This window comes from Heteronotia binoei, chromosome 1 (genome assembly GCF_032191835.1).
Source record: "Heteronotia binoei isolate CCM8104 ecotype False Entrance Well chromosome 1, APGP_CSIRO_Hbin_v1, whole genome shotgun sequence".
Classification (NCBI taxonomy): Eukaryota; Metazoa; Chordata; class Lepidosauria; order Squamata; family Gekkonidae; genus Heteronotia; species Heteronotia binoei.
In genome coordinates, this window is record NC_083223.1 from 195,705,092 (window position 1) to 195,727,449 (window position 22,358).

Sequence of the window (22,358 nt, forward strand, 5' to 3'; positions counted from 1 at the left end):
TCAGGTTCTTTCCAAACAATATAGTCCGACGATGCAAAACCGGTCTGTTCTCGTTTCAGATCCTTCAGATTTCATTGCAGAGGTGGAGCAGAAAGCCGGGGGTTAGGTCTTGCTCCCCTGGTGCATGGGCCTCCCCCAGGAGCCTGCACACCTTCTATAACCTCCACAGGGCCAGAAAATCAGGGGCCAGCTGGATGGGGTCCTGAGGATGGCTGAACCAGCAGACCTCAAAAGGAACGTCTTCCCTCTTGTTTCCCCTTCCTGTGTAAAAAGGGGCCTCTGTGGCACAGTATCTCAGAGTGGCATCCAGACCACCAGTGTTGGACGTGTGAGAATGTCAGGAGAGTGGGATCACGGTTGGAAGCCCAAGACTGTGGCCACACAATTCTTGTATTTATTTATTTATTTTAGTAAGACCCATGATTTTTCCAGACCCTTCTTGTTGCTTGTTGTTCATTGGAAGGATGATGCAGTATCTCTCTGGTATCATCTAACTGCAGGCGGCCCATCAGGTGGCTTATACAATGATTACCAGCAATTTGCCATTCAAGTCGAATTCTTCAAGGCCATTTTTACTCTGATCTTTGTGGGAGGGGGCTTTTCTTAGTTGGGGAATTGGTTTCCACCTGACACAGAGACCTCTCTGAGGGGGCACTGTACCTATTGGATGTTGCCTTTGATATGCAAACCATGTGCATCTTCGTCAGGGGCACAGGGGCAACAGTCTGTTTTGTAGAGTTTCCAGACTCCATGTGGGCCTGGAGATCTCCCACTTTTACAATTGGTTTCCAGCTAACAGAGATCAGCTCCCCTGGAGATAATGGCTGCTTTGAAGGCTGGACTCTATGGCATTGTACCATGCTGAGGTCCCTCCCCTCCCCAAATCCCGCCCTCTCCTGGCTCCACCCCCACAGTCTCCAGGCATTTTCCAAGACACACCTGGCAACCCTAGTCTTCAGGCCCTCATTCCTGTCCAGTGTGTGCCCTAGGAGGTTTTCTAGCCATCCACTCTCAGCAATCTTACCCCCTGCTTATTCATGCAGACCAGTTTCCTTTTACTAGTTTCCAATTCACAGTGGTTATGCAGGCCTTCCTAGTGGCACTAGGACTCCCACCAGGAGAGTATGGGAGCATTCATTCAGGATTGTCACCATGACAGCCAGGCTGGGTTGGCTAGAGGTCCACATTCAAGCTGTCAGCAGATGGTAATCTGTAGTTAGACTGCACACCAGTCATGGACTCATTGTTTGATTTTTCCTTCTAGTTCTTCTGCCCAAAGTCCATATGGGTCTGCATCCACAGTATTATGCACTGGGCTGGGAGATATGCCATGTCATTGGGTTGGAGGGCTTCCTGTGCATGACCTGGCTGGGATGTCATGGGGCAAGGGAGTAACTGTTCCTGGCTATCCTGAGGCAGGCCAGACAGTTTGGTTCTCACCTTGCATAAAATAACCCAGCCTGAGCCTGTTCTACAGGAAGGGCGGGCTAAAAATTGAATAAAACAAACAAACCTCATCTTGCATAAGATTCTGGATGCGATCCTCGCCATGCAAACCGACCTGCACGTTACATGCCCATGTATCCTACATACTTTTGTTCTGGTCTGACTTGTTAGACAGAGTTGAAACTGAGATCAATGTGGCTGGAAGGAAGGTTACCAAAGTGGCAGTTTGTATTTGCAGCAGGAGGCTGACTGATCCACCACATGGACATCTTGCTCAGCCTCAACAGTGTGCACCTCTTGGACTGGGGGAAGGATTTGTGGCTGCATGCCCTGCAGAACAATCTTGGGAAGTGGTTGCAGCTGTGGTAGATTTCGTGGGAGGCAGGCATTTTTTCCCTGGCCAGCCTCTTGTGGTGGTTTCAGCATTGAGGTAGAGGCTGCCAGACTCAGGTTGTTAAGCTGTTGGCAGGGGGAACACTTAGTGGCATGCAGCCATGTGCACCCCAGGGTGTTTCCTCAGCAGATGAGCTATGAGGTTTTCATCAGCAAGGCCGGTCATCTGATGCTGAATCCATACTTCTGAAGCTGTAATGAATAAAGTTGTGGCCTTTTTATATGCCAACTGTGTCTCTGTCTTTGCACTGTCCCTCCCCCACTCTTGCCCACCCATTTACTGCTGGGGCTGCAATCACCAGCACCTTAATTTTGGTCAGAAGGCATACTGGTAATTATTGGAGTTGATTGAGAACCAACGTTATGTAATACTTGAAATGAATCCATTTGCCATATTCTGAAGTTTGTTTTCTTGACTACAAGAGCCTAGTCAAGGTGGAAGGGTGTGAGCAGCAACAACAGCAGCTAGCAGTTTGGAAGAGGTGGGAGTGAAGAGAGGGATGAGAGCAGGACCATCCCTTCTACTAGGCAAATTAGGCATTTGCCTTGGGTGCCGGCCCGGGGGGGGGCACCAAATTAGGCACCCCCATGTAACTTTTTATTTAAAAAGGATCACTGCTGGGCACTCGCTAGGAGTCCCTACTCAAGATGGCACTGAAGCTTCCTGCCAGTGCCTAGCTTCTGTCTGCCTGCATCACGGTGCTTCCTGCCCTCTCTGATTCGCTGCTTTCCCCTCCTTGGTCACCCCCTCTCCCTGCCTCCTTCCACTCTGGCTCCACTGATCATGGGCTTCCAGACCACCTGCTTAGAGCAGGCAGGCGGCTCACATAACAGCAGGGAACCCATCAGGGAGGAGCAGCCACTGGCCTCTTGCCCTACCTTGGCTGCCTCCCCCATGCATTTGTCCCCCCACTGCCTGACAGCCTCCCTGCAAGGCAGACTGCTCCTCATGGCCGCCCTCACACCAGGATCTCCTGGGCACCACTGCTGCTACCTTCCTCCCCCCTTCCTGCAGGGAACACTTCGCCTTCCTCTGGCCAACCTGTCTTCCCCACCAGACAGCAGCCCACTGGGAAGCCCCCGTCAGCATCACTGCTGCCCCAAATTTTCCTGCTTAGTGCCAGGCAGGGTGATCTCAGCTACAGCTTCCTTCCCTGCAGCCCCAAGCCCATCAGGCTTTTCCTCCACTGGTCAGTGGAGGGGGGGAGGGGAGAGAAGAAAAAGGCACCCCTCTTACACCCCTGGAAAAACTGAAAAAGATGAATAGATCAGCTTCTCCCACTCAAGAGTTCTGCTGAAAGGTGCCCCCTCCAGTGAAGCCCCCCTGACGCAGATCCGTGCTGGGTAGGAATCCCAATCCAAGCCAGGGATGCCTCATGAACTATGGAAAGAAAGAGGCAACTTGTCCTCCTCCTGGCTGATTCAGTCTCTCCAGCTACAAAGAGAGTTCAATCGCCTTTCTTCCCCACCAGCACGAGTCAGGAAGGACTCAGAGTAAGTGTTCTTAAGGGACTGGGGGCAGAAGAGCCAAGCAATGGAGATGAAAGCTGAGCCGGGGGGGGGGGGGGGGAGAACTTTGCATAAGTCAGTGCTAGTTCACAAACGTGGGCTTTGCATTCTGTGCAAAAAAAACCCCTTAATTTTGGGATTTGGTGAGCTGTAGGAAACGAGAAAGTAATGTCCATCAGTTTACTTGCCAGTCATAGACCAACATAAGAAACTTATTTTCAATTCTGTTTTCGCCGTTTCATATACTAAAGAGGTGAGTGTGGCTGTTTTGTTTTCACAAGCAGTCAACATCGTTGATTGTTGTTGACAGTAAATAATCAGGAATCTGATTAGGAGGCACACAAGATCTTCATGCAGCAGCCCAGGGTGATCTAACTGCAAAGTTTCTGTCTCTTTAAAAAAGGAGGCCTCCTTAGCAAGTCATGGAAGGGGGTTGGTCCTAGGTTCTAAGCCTTCCTGGTAAAGTAGAAAGTGCAGAATCTAGGAATAAAGAAAAAGCAACAAGGCGGGATTGCAAAGAGCAAAAGTAACCAGGTAAGAGACAGGTTGATATTTGACTCTTCTACTGCCACGGCAATCCTCAAAATACCAATGTGTGGCTCTCATGCATACCTCTGATCTCCCCCCACCCCTGTTTTTAGAGATGTTTGCCCCAGTCAGCAGAGCTGTGTTTTCCAATTTTGCATGCTTGCAGATGGCACATGAGCCCCTGTTGGATGCTGCTGATGTTGCTAGTACATATGCTTGTCACTTTTTGCACATGCACGCATACACAAACATTTAATAGGTAATGTGACAATATTGTCCCAGCCTATCTTGGCTCATAATCTGATTGCATGGTTTAGATAACATGTGCCTTGGGCAATGCACTTTTTGGAAAGACCAAATATGCATCTGTGACGGACTTGGGAACTTAGCCTGAGAAGCTGGGAACAGGCTTGCAGTGATTGGCTGAGATGCAGCCATGGTAAGTGAAATGTAGTGAAATGAAGAGGCAGCAAAGAACGCCTCAGGGCTGTCTGTTTGGAGTCCTCAGGGAGGAGTTTGGAGTCTTCGGTGAGAATCTGGAGTGAAGACTGGGGCTTAGGCTGGTCAGTTGTGGTGTGAGAGCAACTGGACAAGGAGCTGAGAGCAGCCAGTGGGGCTGAGTTCCTTGTGAAGACAGAGCTGGGCTGAGCTTCTGTCTGAGAAAGTTTGAAGTCTGAATGTGGCAAAGCCAAGCACCTTCTTTGAGAAGAAACTCTCTATGGGAGTTCTGCCAGCTCATCTAGACAGACTCCTCGTACAAACTGAGATCACACAAACACTCAGAAGGGAGGACTGGATTCTGGTGGTCAGCAGGGTTTCCCAAGATGCAGACCAGAAAACTAGCTGGGGCTGAGACACACCAGAAATGAGGGGCTGGTAATAGCTCTCAGAGGTGTGAGTCCTGTCTTTGAGACGTGTGAGTCCTGTAGAATGTCTGTGAGAGAGAATTAATCTGGCACCAGTCAGGAGTTCTCTGTGTGTGTGGAAAATAGAACAAAGCAGTAGACAAGTGCACCTTTAAGACCAACTAAGTTTTATTCAGAATGTAAGCTTCCATATGCTCTTAAGCAGACTTCATCAGACAAGATGGGAATGGAAGCAGCAATTCTTAATATAAGTGGGCAGTGTAGAATCATGGGAATGTTTTTAGCAGATAAAAAGAATCGCAAATAGGGATCTGTGTTTGTTAGTGTTAGGACAAAACAGGGCTAAAAAAACCACTGGAGGGTGATAAAAAGCAGACTGCTGTTGTAGGTGCAAAGTGCCATAAATCTAGGTAACATTCTGGCTTTGTTAGTTTAAATAGAGGGCATGGTTTCTCAAGAGATTATAACAACCATTATAGTTGGAAGGGCATTAGCTCAATTTGGTCTTTATTGTGATCATAACCTCTTAGAGATTAATTTTCAGAAAACAAAAGTAATGGCTTTTGGCCCAAAACCCAGGCTAAGGAGATGGAATATAAATGGGCATAGTCTACAACAGGTAACAATTTACAAATATTTGGGGGTCATGATTCAGTCCTCAGGGTCAAAGAAGGCTCACCACAAATATGCTGCCAATTCTGGTCGCAAATCGACCCAGGCCACCATTAGTTTTTTTCTCACGAAAGGGGGGCATTTTATACCAGTTGCATTAAAACTCTACTTGGCCAAAACAATACCCCAACTCACTTATGGAACTATGTTGGGTCCATCCTTATCAAGTTTTGATCCCCTTGAGAAAATTCAGTCCAAATTCTTGAGAGCCATTTTCCACTTTCCAACCTGCGTTTCCAATGCAGTACTACGCTTGGAAACTGGCTTGCTAAGGATAGAGGCTAGGGTGAGCCTACTTTCAATCACCACTTGGCTTAATCTCAGCCATTGCCCCACGAATATCACATAGTTGATTTTAAAGGATAGTTATTGTTCCTCTTGGGTTAGAGCCATCCATCAGAAATTGTCTACGCTTGGCTTTTCACCTGAATCTCTCCAGATAATGGCCCTGGATCAAGCCAGGGCCATAGTCAAACAGAGACTACAAGACATTGAGAGACAGAATGATATTGCCAAGGTCCCGGATTATCTAGCTCCCCCTCAAAGGAGATAATGTGTTAGCTCCAGCCCCCTATCTCTCAACTCTAACAATACCATCCCACAGAAGGGCCTTTTCTATGGCCCGTTGTAATATCTTTCCTTCAGCAGTCGTTGAGGGCCGCTTTTGAAAGGTGCCTATGGCTGAGCGGGTTTGTCCTTGTGGTGCAGATAAAGTTGAAACAATTGACCATGTTTTGTTTGGGTGTGGCCTATACCCTGGCATACGAGCCAGGTACATTTATTGTTTGTTGGAGGGGTGTCTCGGGTTTTCTGATTTCAAAATCAGAAAGATGCTGTTATCAGATTTTAACCCCCAATTCACAATTAATTGTGCCAAATTTATGGCGGCAGAATTTGTGAGGATTATGTAAAGAAGTGGTCCTGAACTGACTGTTTTTTGAATACTTCCAAGCTTGTATTTTATCTTTTCTTAAATGCCTGAGTACTCTGTATACCATCACAAATGCTACTGGAACTGATATAAATACAGAGACCATGCATAAAGTTGCCAAATTTTGTTCCCATGCAATCAAATTGCATTTTATGGTTCTTACAAGTTAATGTCGAGGTAACAGATTGTAATTTTAACCAGTGTATTCTAGCTAATATTTTTTTCTGGAGCTGTATAATTTTAAAACCTTTTATTATATGTACTATATTTATTAAGCTAAAAGATGTTTGACCACTACTGTATTAATTATTCATACTAATGTCCTATATTTTATTTTCACATTTATTTTTTAAATATCTTACGTTTTACCTATTTAGGTCCATCTTGATTTTTACAATTTTTATGTGGTTGTTGTTGGCCTGCATTGTGCTGTGTATTTGGTCATGGACCGTAATAAAGCAAACTGAACTGAGCTCTCTCAGACCCATCTACCTCACAGGGTGTCTGTTGTGTGTGGGGGGAAGGTAAAGGAGATTGTGACTGCTCTGAGATTCAGAGTATAGGGCAAGATATAAATTCAGTATTATCATCTTCTTCATTGGTGTGAATTCCAGAAATGAGGCAGCTGTAAGGACAGCAGTGCTACAGTCATCTTTTCACTGGCCACCAGACACCTACCTCCTCAGTAAGTGAGCTTGCTACTTACCCATATGGCACAGTACAAATATGGCATTCACAAAAATGAAAACAGGGCTGCACTTGCCTGTAACTGTTGTTCATCAAGTGGTTTTCTGTGCAGGCACACATCCCTCCCTCCTTTCCCCCCTGTGGGCTGCTCACTCTGAGGGCTTGTCTTCTCCATTACAGCAAAGGGAGAACGGAGGCAAGAATGCTCACTCTACCTCCATCACAAGCCCATTTGGGTGGGAACACTCCAGTGTAAGATGAAGGGAGGAGGAACACTCCTAGAATCCTATGTGAGCTTGTACAGTCCTATGTGAGCTTGTACAGAAGACCACTTCATGAACATTTCAGTCATCTGGAACAGAAATATTTCCTCCTTCTGCCTTCCTGAACTTCTTGTTCATCAGCTTCAGTAGGTGCCCTTGAATTCTAGTATTATGGGACAGGGAGAAAAAGCTGTCTTTATCCATCTCCAAAGCAGGTTTCCAAATTCCATGAAAGTCTGTTGGGATAAATAAGTTTTAATAAAGATAGCATTCTCCTTTAGAGAATACAAAAGCCAGTTAATCACATACTTCTTCAGCATTAAGTGGAACACACAGGTCTCTTGTAAACCAGATTGTAGAAGACAACAGCAGTAACAAAGATGAAGATTAATTTTCTAGGCAAAGATTCAGTTGAAACCAAACTGAGTAATATTACCAAGGGCTGGAGGACAAGCAGTCTCCACCACCACTTAGCAAAGTCCCAATTAAAGATTATATCCCTAACTTTGGTGTTTTTTTGTACTGAGCATTCAGCCACATGACAAGTTCTTAATAATACAAAAGCTCACTGTGTGTTAATTACTCAGTGTATGTTATTTTGTTTGGTTAATTACTCAATTTGTGTTAATTTGTTTGGCTGAAGTAAATGGAATTTCGCAACTACTGGATTTGAGAATTTTCTCTGGACTAATGCAGTTGTCTACAGTCTTTCATTGCAAGAGGAAGGTGTGCTGGAACTCAGAAGCACAAGATGAAAACCAGTGTTTGGTTTCAAGTTTGCTTTTCCTCCACTTGTATAATTAGGCATCCTATAATAATATTTAAATGCTAGCAGAATAATAGAGTTTTCTTGCCTTCAGTCACACTAGCCAATGAATTTAAGACTGGCCTTCTTTTGCACTTGTTTTGCTTTGATTGCTGTGCATGGCTTAAGCATTGTTTTCATTGTTGCAAATCGCCTTGGGTTCAAAGAGAGAGATTAATAAATAAATAAGTCACGAGGAAAAAACCATTGTAGAACTCTTGAATTGGAATGCTGGTAGATTTTGACAGATCTTTTCGCATGTTTTATCCATCCTGTCACTCACTGACCAGGTGACTAAAAAGTAGTTAAAATCAAATTTCTCCCCTATGATGCTTAAAACCAAAGTGATTATGTTTATTTAATGATATTGACTGCAGTACAAGGATTGCTGATTGATGCTTTTTATTACATGGTGAAAAAATTTAGTTAAGCCCACATCACATGGACCTCTGAAATCTTTGATAGTCTGTGATCAGTTTCAAAGAGTCCTTCTATTTCAAAGGTTCCTTGATCTTGCTTCTGAGGAAATCTAGTGATGATATTCATTCCATTAGATTCTTAGAGAAATCTCTTGAATCACAGCATACACAGTGACGAGGTAATACTTTTATCTTCCCCCATTTCGATAGAAGCTTTAACCAGCCTTCCAACAATTAACAGAGCATGGCAAGATTCCAAAGACTTCACACACACTTAATACCTTCTAAATGGAAACTTAAGTGTGTGTGAAGTCTTTGGAATCTTGCCAAACTGTTGGAAAGCTGGTTAAAGCTTATATCGAAATGGGGGAAGATAAAAGTAATACCTTGTCACTGTGTATGCTGTGCTTCAAGAGATTTCTCTAAGAATCTAATGAAATGAATATCATCACTGGATTTCCTCAGAAGCAAGATTGAGGAACCTTTGGAGTCTTTGAAACTGATCACAGACTGTTCTACTTATATTGATAAGTCCTTCTATTGCACTTATTCTGGGTGTTGTATCAGGGGTATATGGAGAATCCTTTGGTCTGTAAAACTAGAGCAGTTTGCTAGTTGTGTAGAAGGCAGGAATTGTTGGGTTCCAATCAGGTGTGGAATTCTAGCTGGTGCTCCTTTGCATATTAGGCCACACACCCCTGATGTAGTAGCCAATCCTCCAAGAGTTTACAAGGCTCTTTTTTGTAAGCTCTTGGAGGATTGGCTACTATATCAGGGGTGTGTGGCCTAATATGCAAAGGCACTCCTGCTAGAATTCCACCCCTGGTTCCAATATTATAGCTGTTTGATCTGATGAACATGGGAATGATAACCAGAAATGCATCTCACTCATCTTTGGCTTAAAAGAATTTGTTTCTCACATCCAGACCCACAAATGGAATGAACTTTTTATGAACTAACTGGAATATGTGGGACCTAGGACTTAATAGAAATGAAGGAATGTAATTGTGTACTGCTTTGATTTACTGTATATTGCTTGGTGTTAGTGTGAAAGTTTATAAGTCAGTTGTTGGAGCTGTTACTACTGGCTCCATGTAATCTTACTTTATAAGAGCATGAATGAGATATGGAGAATCCTTCAGTTTGTAAAACTAGAGCCATGCACATTTCTTTAGCTGTCATGTTTTAATGTTCAATCAATCTCTTCTCTCTCCTCTGCGTGGTCAAAGGTCTGCTCAGGTGCTGGCTTTAGTGGACCACCCAGTAGAGGGAGCCTCCAACATCTCCCTCCTGTGGGGCCGTGGGGGTGCCCTCTTCTGCCTGTGTCTGACAACTGCAAATGGCCTCCCTCTGCCCCTTTTCCTAGGGGTTATACCCAGGGGTGGGGGGGAGGGGTGGGCTCCCTCTTGGGTATCCTGCCCCCCCAGGGAAAGTGTATGCGCAATACATAGCCTCTCCTTTCCCGGTGTAGTGAACGCCACGTCGTCACTGTCCGGCTATGCCTGGACGATGGTCACTGCAATGGCCTCTCCTGCATTACTGCATCCGTGGCAACACCTTCCCGCTGGTCCCCCCCATTTCTCACAGAGTTTGCCACGTCATGGTGCGACCGATTGTCCGGCGGTATAACCGGATGGGCAGGCTGGGCTCACCAACCTCGCCAGCCAAGAGAAGGAAAACTCTAACATCAATCCCGGGCAGATAGAGCTCGTTAATGTAACACCTACCACCTGGAGGACTCGCTGCCAGCATCCCGGCTTACTGGGCCATGGCAGATGACCCCAAGGTGAAAGGGTGGAGCCAGTACCGTGCACACTGTGCTTCACCTAAAAATTCCTCTGCGCAGGCCTGAAGGGCATAGCCACATCCACAACCCACAACACACCAAGTCCTGCAGCGATGGGCAAGGAGCGAAACGGCAGGTGGAAGATGCCACTGGAAGCCACAGTCCCGATCCTGCATGTAGGCAGTTCAGGGTATTGGTCGCCTGATGCTGACCCGGAGACGAAAGCATTTTTTGGCAGCACCCTGAACGACCAAGCAGCCTTATCTAGGGACAGCACTGCTTGCTCCACACGGAGAGGGGCCTAGAAAAGGTGGCCTAAACAAAGTTCGTCTCTCCCACCCCGGTTGGCTAGCCGCGGTCAACGGGCATCCTTACTTGCGGTCAAAAAATAACAACAAAGAAAAGGCATGCATCTGCCTCACAAAGTGTGCAAAGACTAAAGCTTGCATGTTGGAACATCAGAACCATGCTTGACACAGTAGACAGTGGTCGTCCTGAACGACGCTCTGCTCTAGTTGCCCACGAACTTCTCAGGTTGAATATTGACATAGCAGCTCTCAGTGAGGTCCGTTTCCCTGAGGAAGGTAGTCTTCAAGAACACGGTGCTGGCTATACCCTCTACTGGTCGGGTAAGTCAAAGGCTGAGAGCCGCCTTTCTGGCGTTGGCTTCATGGTCAGGAACTCCATTGCCTCCAAACTCAAAAACCTGCCAACAGGTCACTCAGATCGCAACATGTCTATGCGCCTCCCACTTCAAAACAAGCAGCATGGAACACTCTTCAGTGTGTATGCCCCAACCCTTCAAGCAGATCCTGCAAAAAAGAAAAATGTTCTATGCTGATCTACGCAACCTCGTACGGAAGACCCCTACAGAGGACAAGGTGATCATCCTTGGCGACTTCAATGCCAGAGTAGGTAAAGACGCGGAAGCTTGGAAAGGAGTACTTGGCAAACACGGCATTGGCAACTGCAATGATAACGGGCGCCTCCTGCTAGAATTCTGCACGGAGCACCAGCTCACCATCACCAACACTATCTTTCAGCAGAAGAATAGCCTGAAGACAACCTGGATGCACCCACGGTCCAAGCACTGGCACCTTATCGACTACATTCTGGTGCGCCAGAGAGACCTTCGAGATGTCTTACACACCCGAGTAATGCCCAGTAAGGAATGTCATACGGATCATCGTCTTGTACGCTGCAATCTCCGTCTTCACTTTAAACCCACACCCAGGAGAGGAAGTATCCCTCGGAGGAAGCTTCAGGTTAGCAGCCTTCAGTCAGCTGAAGTTAAAGCTGCCTTCCAGGCAAAACTCCAGTCAAGAAGGACCACAGTTGCCCCACAGACCCTTCTCCAGAAGCACTCTTGGAACACCTAAAAACTACCATCCTGTTGATCTCTGAAGAAGTCCTCGGGTTCTCCACAAGGAAGAACAAGGACTGGTTTGACGAGAACAATCGAGAGATCCAAGAATTACTAGCGAAAAAGAGATCTGCCTACCAAGCACATCTTGCTCAGCCCTCCTGTCCCGTGAAAAAAGCAATCTTTCGCGCTGCATGTAGCAACCTCCAGCGCAAGCTTCGAGACATTCAGAACGAGTGGTGGACCAAGCTTGCAGAGAGAACCCAGCTGTGTGCAGACACTGGTGATTTAAGGGGGTTCTACGAAGCCCTGAAGGCAGTATATGGCCCATCATATCAGGCTCAGAGTCCCTTGCGTAGTGCAGACGGCCAAGTGCTCCTCATAGACAAGGCATCCATACTGAACCGGTGGTCGGAGTATTTTCAGGTTCTCTTCAGTGCCAACCGCGTAGTTCAAGATTCAGCAATCCACCTCACCCCACTTCAACCAGTGAAAACAGAGTTGGATGAGATCCCCACCCAAGAAGAGACTGTTAAAGCCATCAAGCAACTGAAAAGTGGCAAGGCAGCGGGAGTTGATGGAATCCCACCAGAGATCTGGAAGCATGGGGGCACAGTACTACATAGCACACTTCACAAAGTACTTGTCACCTGCTGGGAACAAGACAAACTACCACAGGACTTTCGCGATGCAATCATCATCACTCTACACAAGAACAAAGGGGAAAAGTCAGACTGCTCCAACTACCGGGGGATAACCCTGCTCTCCATCGCAGGCAAAATCCTTGCCAGAATACTCCTGAACAGACTGGTGCCCTCCATTGCAGAAGAACTCCTCCCAGAGAGCCAGTGCGGCTTCAGAGCTAACAGGAGCACCACCGACATGGTATTTGTTCTCAGGCAGCTCCAAGAGAAATGCAGGGAACAGAACAAGGGTCTATATGTGACTTTTGTCGACCTTACCAAAGCTTTCGATACCAGGCCTGTGGCAAATCTTGGAACGTTTAGGATGTCCCCCAAGGTTCCTCAGCATGATCATCCAGCTACATGAAGACCAGCGAGGCCAAGTCAGACACTGCAACGACCTCTCGGAGCCCTTCCCAATAGGCACAGGTGTAAAGCAAGGCTGCGTTCTCGCGCCAACTCTCTTTACGATCCTCTTTAGCATGATGCTTCAAAGAGCCGCAGTAGATCTAGATGATGACGATGGTGTCTACATCTGCTATCGCACCGATGGCAGCCTGTTCAACCTGAGGCGACTAAAGGCTCACTCCAAGACAATGGAAAAACTTATCCGCGAGCTACTGTTTGCTGATGATGCTGCACTCGTCTCCCACTCGGTATTAGCTCTGCAGCATATGACGTCCTGCTTTGCAGAGGCTGCCAAGCTATTCGGCCTAGAAGTTAGTCTGAAGAAGACAGAAGTTCTCCACCAGCCTGCACCCCAGGAAGATGATCACCCTCCCTGCATCACTGTGGGTGAATCAGTTCTGAAGACAGTCCAGCAGTTCAGCTACCTGGGGTGCATCATCTCCTCAGATGCCAAGATCGACAAGGAGATTGACAACAGGCTGGCAAAGGCAAACCGTGCATTTGGCCGACTGCACAAAAGAGTGTGGAGCAACAAGCATCTGAAAAAAGGCACAAAGATCAATGTTTACAAAGCGGTTGTGATGACAACCCTCATCTACGGCTCCGAATCGTGGGTTTTATACCGTCATCACCTGCGACTCCTTGAGCGCTTTCATCAGCGCTGCCTTCGCACCATCCTCAACATCCACTGGAGTGACTTTGTGACCAACACTGACGTCCTCAAGAGGCGGAGGTTACAAGCATCGAGGCACTGCTGTTGAAGACGCAGCTGCGCTGGGCAGGGCATATTTCTAGGATGGAAAACCACCGCCTTCCCAAGATTGCTGTGTATGGCGAACTTTCCACCGGCCATCGAAATAGAGGGGCACCAAAGAAGAGGTACAAGGACTCCTTGAAGAAATCCCTTGGCACCTGTCGCATCAACCATCACCAGTGGTCTGTCCTAGCCTCAGATCGCAAAGCATGGAGGCACACCATCCACCAGGCTGTCTCTTCCTTTGAGAATGCACGCATAGCTGGTCTTGAGGACGAAAGGAGATTGAGGAAGAATCGCACTGCTACAGCACCAACCCCAAATCAGACTTTTCCCTGCAGCCACTGTGGCTGGATCTGCCTGTCTTGCATTGGTCTTGTCAGCCACCAGCAAGCCTGCAGCAGATGTGGACTACTGCACCCTTCTTAAATCTTCGTTCGCGAAGTCAAGCCGAGAGAGAGAGATATGGTTAACCAATTTATTATTCAATATAATGTCTACAGTTCTTATGGATCACCACAAGGGCCCTGAGACTCAGATGACTGATAACATTGTTAATTCATAAATAACTGCTCTAAGCTGCCGAGACTGGTCTGCATAGCAGCAGAAACTGAATTACTATAATAAATAATAAATTATCTACCTGTTTTTGGAACAACCCCAAGCCTGTATCTATGGTGTGACCCCTTGGGGCCTGGCCCCTTGACTCACTGCCCAGGCCTCCTGACTTCCCATCCAGTGCTGCTGCTGTGCTGAGCTGAACCATCAGCGCAGTCCTTTACCTCTAGGAGCCTGCCGCCACCTGGAGGTGAGTTGAGGGCTGCAGCCTATTTGTAGCATACAACCCCCTTCACCTCACTTCTACAGCAGAGTCCTACACTTCCTTATGCTTCTGGCTGAGACAGCTGGCAGGGCTGGTTAATGGAAAGGCAGAGGGCAGGTATTTTTGTTGGGAAGGGGCACCACCAGCACCACCACTTTTCCTGTCCCAGCCTATCCCAGCCCTGCCACTTCCCCACCCACCCTGACACATAAAGCTGCTGGCTTCTGCTGCAGCTGTGCTGACACTTCGGCTTGGCAAGGATGCTCATGTCACATTTTGGCAATGCAGATTATTGCAACATTTGGTAAGTGCATTTTTGGGGGTGGGGTGAAAGAACACTATGATGAATCACCAGCAGCTAATGGTCGATCAGGTTCCTACAGAACTGCCAAGCCCAGATGTAAACTGATGGGAGGCCACCAATACCAGGAAGCAAAGGAATTCATGTTTCCTGAATACACTTAAAGAATACTTGGGAGGAGACGATGAGCAAATCACTTCTCATTCTTGCAAGAGCACAGATAACTGGCTGGGTGAAGACACAATAGCTATTAATATGGGCTAGATCATGAGCTTGTTGATATTTAAACAATAAAAATTGTTTGGATATTAACCATTTTCAATTGTTTTTAAATGGTTGCTTTTTAAAAAAAATTTCAATTTTATTGTAAAAAAAAGTTACAAACAAGAACTTAAATAAAGCTTATACAAAAGTTATATCAAAGTTTGGTTTTACAAAAAAGAACAAGCATAGATCAATCAATTACAGAACAATAAAGCTCAACAATTCTGGAGGTGATATTTCTTCTACAGAGGCAGTTGAGTTCACATATTCAAGATATGGAAACCATTTTTCAATAAAGTTATTCTTATAGTTCGGTGTTTCCATGATTAAAAGCTGTGTGGACAATTTATCTTGCACTATAAGCTCCCTGACTTTCGCAAACCATTCATCCATAGTAGGAAGACTAGTTTTTTTCCCACTTCTGAGCTACTAAAATTTTACCTGCCAGTATCAAGTAAGCAATAAGCTCTTTGCGTTGAGGAGTGGAAAAACTATCTGGGCAGAGATTTAAAAGTACCGATTCTGGTGTTAAAGGTACCATACAGCCAACTATTTCAGATATTTTCGCTATCAACCGAGCCCAATACTTTTGAATTTCAGGGCATAGCCACCAACAATGAAGAAAGTTACCCTCCTTACCACACCCTTTCCAACATTCCGCATTATTGTTAAGTTTACTTCGAAAAATTTTTAAAGGAGTCAAATACCAACGTGAAAGGAGTTTAAATTGTTGTGTATGAATATTTGTAGCTCTGCTCTTTAAAAGGGGTGAGTTCCAAATCTGAACCCAGTCTTCTTCAGTGAATTGTGTATCGCAGTCTCTTTGCTATGCATTTTGCTGTGAGGTAGGTAGCAGCCATATTTTAGCCATCAAAATTGTATAAATTATTGAAATAATGCCTTTCAAATTTGTTCTTCCTGATTTTAGCACTTTTTCAAAGTTATTCAGTTGTTTAGTTTTATAAATTAGTGGAATTACATGGTGAAAAGCCTGATGGCTTTGATAGTATTGGAACCATGAAATAGTAATATGTTTCTCCTCTAGTTGTTCCCTAGTTCCTAATTTACCTGCAATTATTAGGTCATTTAACCTATATAAGCCCTTTTTTCTCCATTCCCCAAAAGTTAAAGAGGCTTTTCCTGGGACAAACCAGGTTTGCCCCAGAAATGCCATCATCGGAGAGGTTGGAGGGGCCAACTGGCCTCTTACTTTATCCCACAGTTCTAAGGTAAATTTCAAATACAGGTTGTGTAGCTCCTGCCATCTCCTATCTTTTTTATCATTCCAAAGGACTTCATTTAAAAAGGGATGGGCAAGAGAGGACTGTTCAATTTGGATCCAAGATACCTGCTGGGTAGGGCTGGCATAAGACACTATATGCCGGTTAGCTGATATATAATATGTATAAAGATCTGGAAGGCCTAAACCACCTCTTTTAGCAGGTCTAGTTAATAGTTGTGCGGATATCCTTGCTTTTTTCCCATTCCATAGGAATGAGAGAATTAATTTCTGCCATTTTTTTAAAAAGGTCCCAGGGATTGATATTGGAATATTTTGAAATCTAAAAAGGAATTTAGGAAACAAAGGATTTAATCAGATCAATTTTTTTCCATCAAGGAAAAAGAAAGTTTGGCCCAGTCTATAATAGTGGAATGCATTTCTTCTATTAAGGGGTTGAAGTTGCAGCTAAATAATTTTTGAAGGTTAGTAGGGGTAAGTATTCCCAGATGTCGCCATTTCTCTCTTACCCATTTGAATGGGAAAGATTTAGAAATATTGTCCTTAGTATTATCCCCTTTATCTTCAAGATAAATGGGATATAACTCTGACTTATTATAATTGGTTATAAACCCTGAATATGTGCTAAATTTATCAATCTCTTTCATGACGTTAGTCAAAGAAGAGATTGGCTGAGATAAATAAAATACTGCATCGTCTGCGAAATAACTTGCTTTATAAACTGTTTTATTGACTTCTATACCATGAATTTCAGTGTCTGAACGAATAACATAGGAAAGAGGTTCCAAAGATAAAGCAAATAAATAAGGAGAGAGGGGGCAACCCTGTCTGGTTCCTCCATAAAGAGGGAAGTCTTTTGAAAGATAACCATTTAATCTAATGCTTGCAGTAGGTTTTGAATATATTGCAGCTATAGACCTTAAAAATTTAGGGCCAAAAATCCATCACCTTTAATAGAGTTTGCAAATAAACTGGTTCCACTCTATCAAATGTTTTATCCGCATCCAGTGACAATATAACTGAAGGTACTTTTTTAGCTCTACAATACGTGATGAGATTTAAGGTTTTCCTTACATTGTCAGATAATGATCGGCCCGGAATAAAACCTGTTTGATCCATATGCACATACTGATCTATTATGGCACTCAGATGACTTGCTAGTAGTGTAGAAAAAACCTTGAAGTCGTGATTGAGTACCGAAATCGGTCGGTATGAAGTTGAGTATTCTTTATCTCTACCAGTTTTATGAATACCATACGTGCTTCCAACCAGGAAGGGGGTACCTTACCAGATTCCATTACATGATTACAGATGTCAACTAAGGGCTGAAGCAGACTTGTTTTAAACTTCTTATAGAATTCTACTGGGTATCCGTCCCTTCCTGGGGCCTTATTATTTTTAATTAAAGAAAGAATTTTTTCTAATTTCGGAACTGTGACTGGCTTCTCAAGCAGCCCCAGATGGTCTGAGGTTAGTTTTCTATAAAAATTAATGGAGTCTAAATACTGTCTTATGTCTTGGGGTTTGGGATTTGTTGTAGAGTTGTTTATAATAGTTCACAAATACCTCCGCTATGTCTTTAGAAGAAATGACTGACTTGTTTTACTTATTTTTAATAGAATAAATCAAGGTATTAGCTTTCTTTTTCTGTATTCTGTATTTTAATAATTTCAAAAATTTTGGAGTTCTAGTTATAAATCTCTGCTTAGCACATATAATATCCTTCTGAATTGAATCAGTCTCCAATAATTCTAATTTAGAATGAGCATTATTCAGTTTTTTCAAAGTACATTTACCTCCCATTTTCATATGTTTTTTTTCTAAGCTTTGTATTTCCAATTGCAACTGTAATTGTTTCTTATTTTTCTCTTTCTTACAAGCTGAAGAAAGAGAGATCAGACTGCCTCTTAACGTGGCCTTAAACACCTCCCACACATTCTCCTGGGAAGCACCACAGTCAGCATTAAATAAAAAATATTATTTTATGTTTTTCTCAATTACTGTGCAGACTGACTCACTACACAATAAAAATTTATTCAGCATCCATGAAGGTTTCTCCCCCCTTTCAGGAGACAAACTAAATGAATTTGTAATCCAAGAATGGTCTGATATAGTTCTAGACCCTATATCAATAGAGACCATATTTTTGACAAAAGAAGTTGAAACTAAAATGAAATCAATTCTGGTGTAGGTGTCATGAAGGTGAGAATAATAAGTATACTCACGGATCCCTGGATTATATTCCCTCCAGACATCAGTGATGTTAAAAGTAGTCAGAAGTTTCCCCAGTTCCGTCATTTGAGTATGCTTAACCTCTTTCCTTGTTCTAAAAGATTTATCAAGATTAGGGTTAATTATGCAGTTTAAGTCACAGCCAATGATAAGTTCACCTGTTTGGAAAGACTGCAAATCATTTAAAGTTGACTGTAAAAATTGGATCTGGCCTTCATTGGGAGCATATATTGATGCTACCGTTATCAAATGGGCATCCAACTTTCCTGCTACAAAAATATACCTACCATTAGGATCAATTTTAGTATTTAAACACTGGAAAACAGTAGTCTTGGAAAATAGGACCGCAACCACCCTAGCGTAATAGGACTGCGATATCCCTCTCTCAGCTTGACTTCGCGAACGAAGATTTAAGAAAGGTGCAGCAGTCCACGTCTGCTGCAGGCTCGCTGGTGGCTGACAAGACCAATGCGGGACAGGCAGGTCCGGCCACAGTGGCTGCAGGGAAAAGTCTGATTTGGGATTGGTGCTGTAGCAGTACGATTTTTCCTCAATCTCCTTTTATCCTCACGACCAGCTATGCGTGCGTTCTCAAAGGAAGAGACAGCCTGGTGGATGGTGTGCCTCCATGCTTTGCGATCTGAGGCTAGGACAGACCACTGGTGATGGTTAATGCGACAGGTACAAAGGGATTTCTTCAAGGAGTCCTTGTACCTCTTCTTTGGTGCCCCTCTATTTCGATGGCTGGTGGAAAGTTCGCCATACAGGGCAATTTTGGGAAGGCGGTGGTTTTCCATCCTGGAGATATGCCCTGCCCAGCACAGCTGCGTCTTCAACAACAATGCCTCGATGCTTGTAACCTCCGCCCGCTTGAGGACTTCAATGTTGGTCACAAAGTCACTCCAGTGGATGTTGAGGATGGTGCAAAGGCAGCGCTGATGAAAGCGCTCAAGGACTCGCAGGTGATGACGGTATAAAACCCACGATTCGGAGCCGTAGATGAGGGTTGTCATCACAACCGCTTTGTAAACATTGATCTTTGTGCCTTATCTGCGATATCCAATTTGATTTTAATAGCTGAGTTTTCACATTTTTAACATGTATCTCCTGAAGACAAATGATATTTGGTCTTTCCTTTTTAATTAGATTCAAAATTCTTTTTTGTTTTATTGGATTTTTAAAGCCTCTGCAATTCCAAGATAAAACCTTATAGTTAACTGGCATAATTATCCTCTTTTAACTCTGAGGGTGCAAACAATTAGAAATGGTCTCCAACAAATTATAAATAGTAACTGATGTCCACAGAATAGGCCTGTTAGTGGACGGAAATCAAACAACAGTTAGTTGTACCTATAAAAAACCACCACACACCCCCGTCTCCAACTGGGGGGAAAGTTTCCAGTCCCTTCACTTAGGAAGGGAATGTAGAGACTGAACACAAAGAAAGTCCCTATGTGGAAACAGAATATAATTCAGGAGGCACCCAAGTAGAACTATTTAACTTTAAACCTCTTTCCCCCTCCCTTCCACATCAAAATTAATATCGGGCTGTTTTTTTAGATAAACTGTGATCAATCGCATAAAACAGCCATCTGTTACCCTAAAAGTCAAGCACTAGTAATATGAGGTCGTATTAATTTAATACAATGAAGCAACATTTATAGTATTATCTAACACATATCACAACTTTGTTCCTAGTATATTAATTTCACATATGAATTCATCTTATCATATTTTCCAACCCAAAAAACATCAACATGTATATCTATCTAATAATTCTATTACGCTTATAAAACCTACAAACAGCCATTTTTCATCTTACCCTCCTAATCATACTCTTATAAATTCATCCATACATCAACACTCAAAACCTTCAAAAAATATCTAACTTCGACCTAAAAATTGATTTCAAATTTAAATTAAATTGATCATAAAATCTACTTGTATAAATAAATAAATACACATACATGCACACATACCTACACCCACACATACATACACACAAATACATACATAAAACCAACATAACAATAATTAATCCTATGAACTTAAAAAACAATCATCTTATACCCAATCCACACATTTATTTTCTTATATTTTCAATCAAACTATATCTCCCCCATTCATCACTCACCTTTCTCCCCCCCACATTCTTAATTAAATCCACTCCAAATAACACACTCCTCTTACAACAAATACTAAAAGCATAAACTTCAGTTTCCAGATGGATGAACAAAAAAAACCTTGCCGATAAGAGCAACAAGATATTAGTTATAAGCAGTCATCTAATAAAGCACTTTAGCTCCATCTAGTGGGCTGTCCTCTTAGGTGCAGTAAGATAATTGATGGCAAGAATAAAATCCTTTCAAGTAGAATTATATGTGGCTTGGAGCTCTTTTTCTTCCTCCTCCGTGAGTTTGATATTGAGTTGAGAGAGCACTTCTTTCCCGGTGGTTATTGAGTCAATCTTAAGTGTTGAGCCGTTTCTGTGCATGAGAATATCCGATGCATTGTTCCATTTAAACTTGATGTTGGTATTAAACAGTTTAGCCATGAAAATTTTTAACCGTCTGCGTTTCTCCAGAGCCTCATGTGAAAGATCCAGTAAAACCAGAACTCTCCGGTCATTATGCATTAGTGTTCCTTTGTATCTAACCTCCCGTAGAATCCTATCCCTTGCTCTTAAATAGATGAACTGGACTAAGATATCCCGAGGTCTGTTTTTCTTTGCCAATGATAGGGGACCCAGTCTAGAGGCTCGTGCTATAACCGGGGATGAGCCTTCCTCCAGCGAAAGAGCACGTGCTAGCCATTTTGCCATGTATACTGATAAATCAGATCTTCACGCCCTCCTCAATCCCCCTAAACTTCCAAGTTCAGATTCCTCCATCTCTGTTCCAACATAATAATTCTCTCCTCTAAATGTTGTTTTTTTTATATAGTTTGTATCTCCGTTTTTAAACTCAGAGAGGCTTCTGCCGCCTGCTCCGCCATTTTCGCTGTCACATCTTACTCCGCTGTCAACTCAGTTAACTTTTTGTTAATTGGTTCTAAACAGTTAGCAATAGCGCTTTTAAAGTCATTATTCAAATCTTGTCTTAAGAGAAGGTCTCCTTTTGTTATTGAGGCAGAGTCATCATTCATTTGGCCATCATTTTCTTCTCAGAGGTCTTTTTTGCCCTCCCTGCTGCTGCTAAGTTTCCTGCACCGAAAAATTCTTTCACTGACTTTGGGTTAGGCTTTCTTGCACTCCGTTTGACTTTCGAAGCCTTTTCCATGAAAATAAACTATTTTCACCCGATGTTTTCCAAGTTGTCATCACAAAAGTAAAGTAGAGAGGAAGAGCACTGCAATTAAGCATCCGCCATTGCCCCGTGACGCTCCGACCCCCCTAAATGGTTGCTTTTAAGGATGAAATTTACATCAAAACCTCTTGCCCTACACCCAAGAATCTGTTCAGTTTAGGATACTATGCCTGCAGCCATCCAAGCTGCTCACAAAGTAGTTTGGTCAGCACAGTTGGCCTCTCTTGGGTATGCAGCTATTGAGGCCACTTCATTTGTGACTCACAGTGCAGTTTGTAAAGGCACAGATGCCTCAGAATGAAAGGTGGCATCCCTATTAATCTGGCTTGATTCCAGTTTCCCAGTGAATGCTAACGAAACATGTAAATTGCCATACAGCTGTGCCTGTCTGTTTGGGATTAAGATTAGGCTCTGTTTTCACCCTTTACCTTAGTTGTCTTCAGGATGCAGAACACAGCTCAGGGGGTGGTCCAAGGGGAGACTGGTTTGCTGTTGCAGAGAAGGGGGAGGGTATCCAGATTTTGCACTCTCCCACCTCACTGCAGTTGATAATAATGCAGTTTGCATAACGGGAGGGGGAAACAGGGAGGCACAGAGTGCAAAGGTCACTAGGGTGAATAGGACCTTAAACCATCTTAGTGCAGGAGGGAGATGGTGCATGAGGGCTCACCAACCAAAAT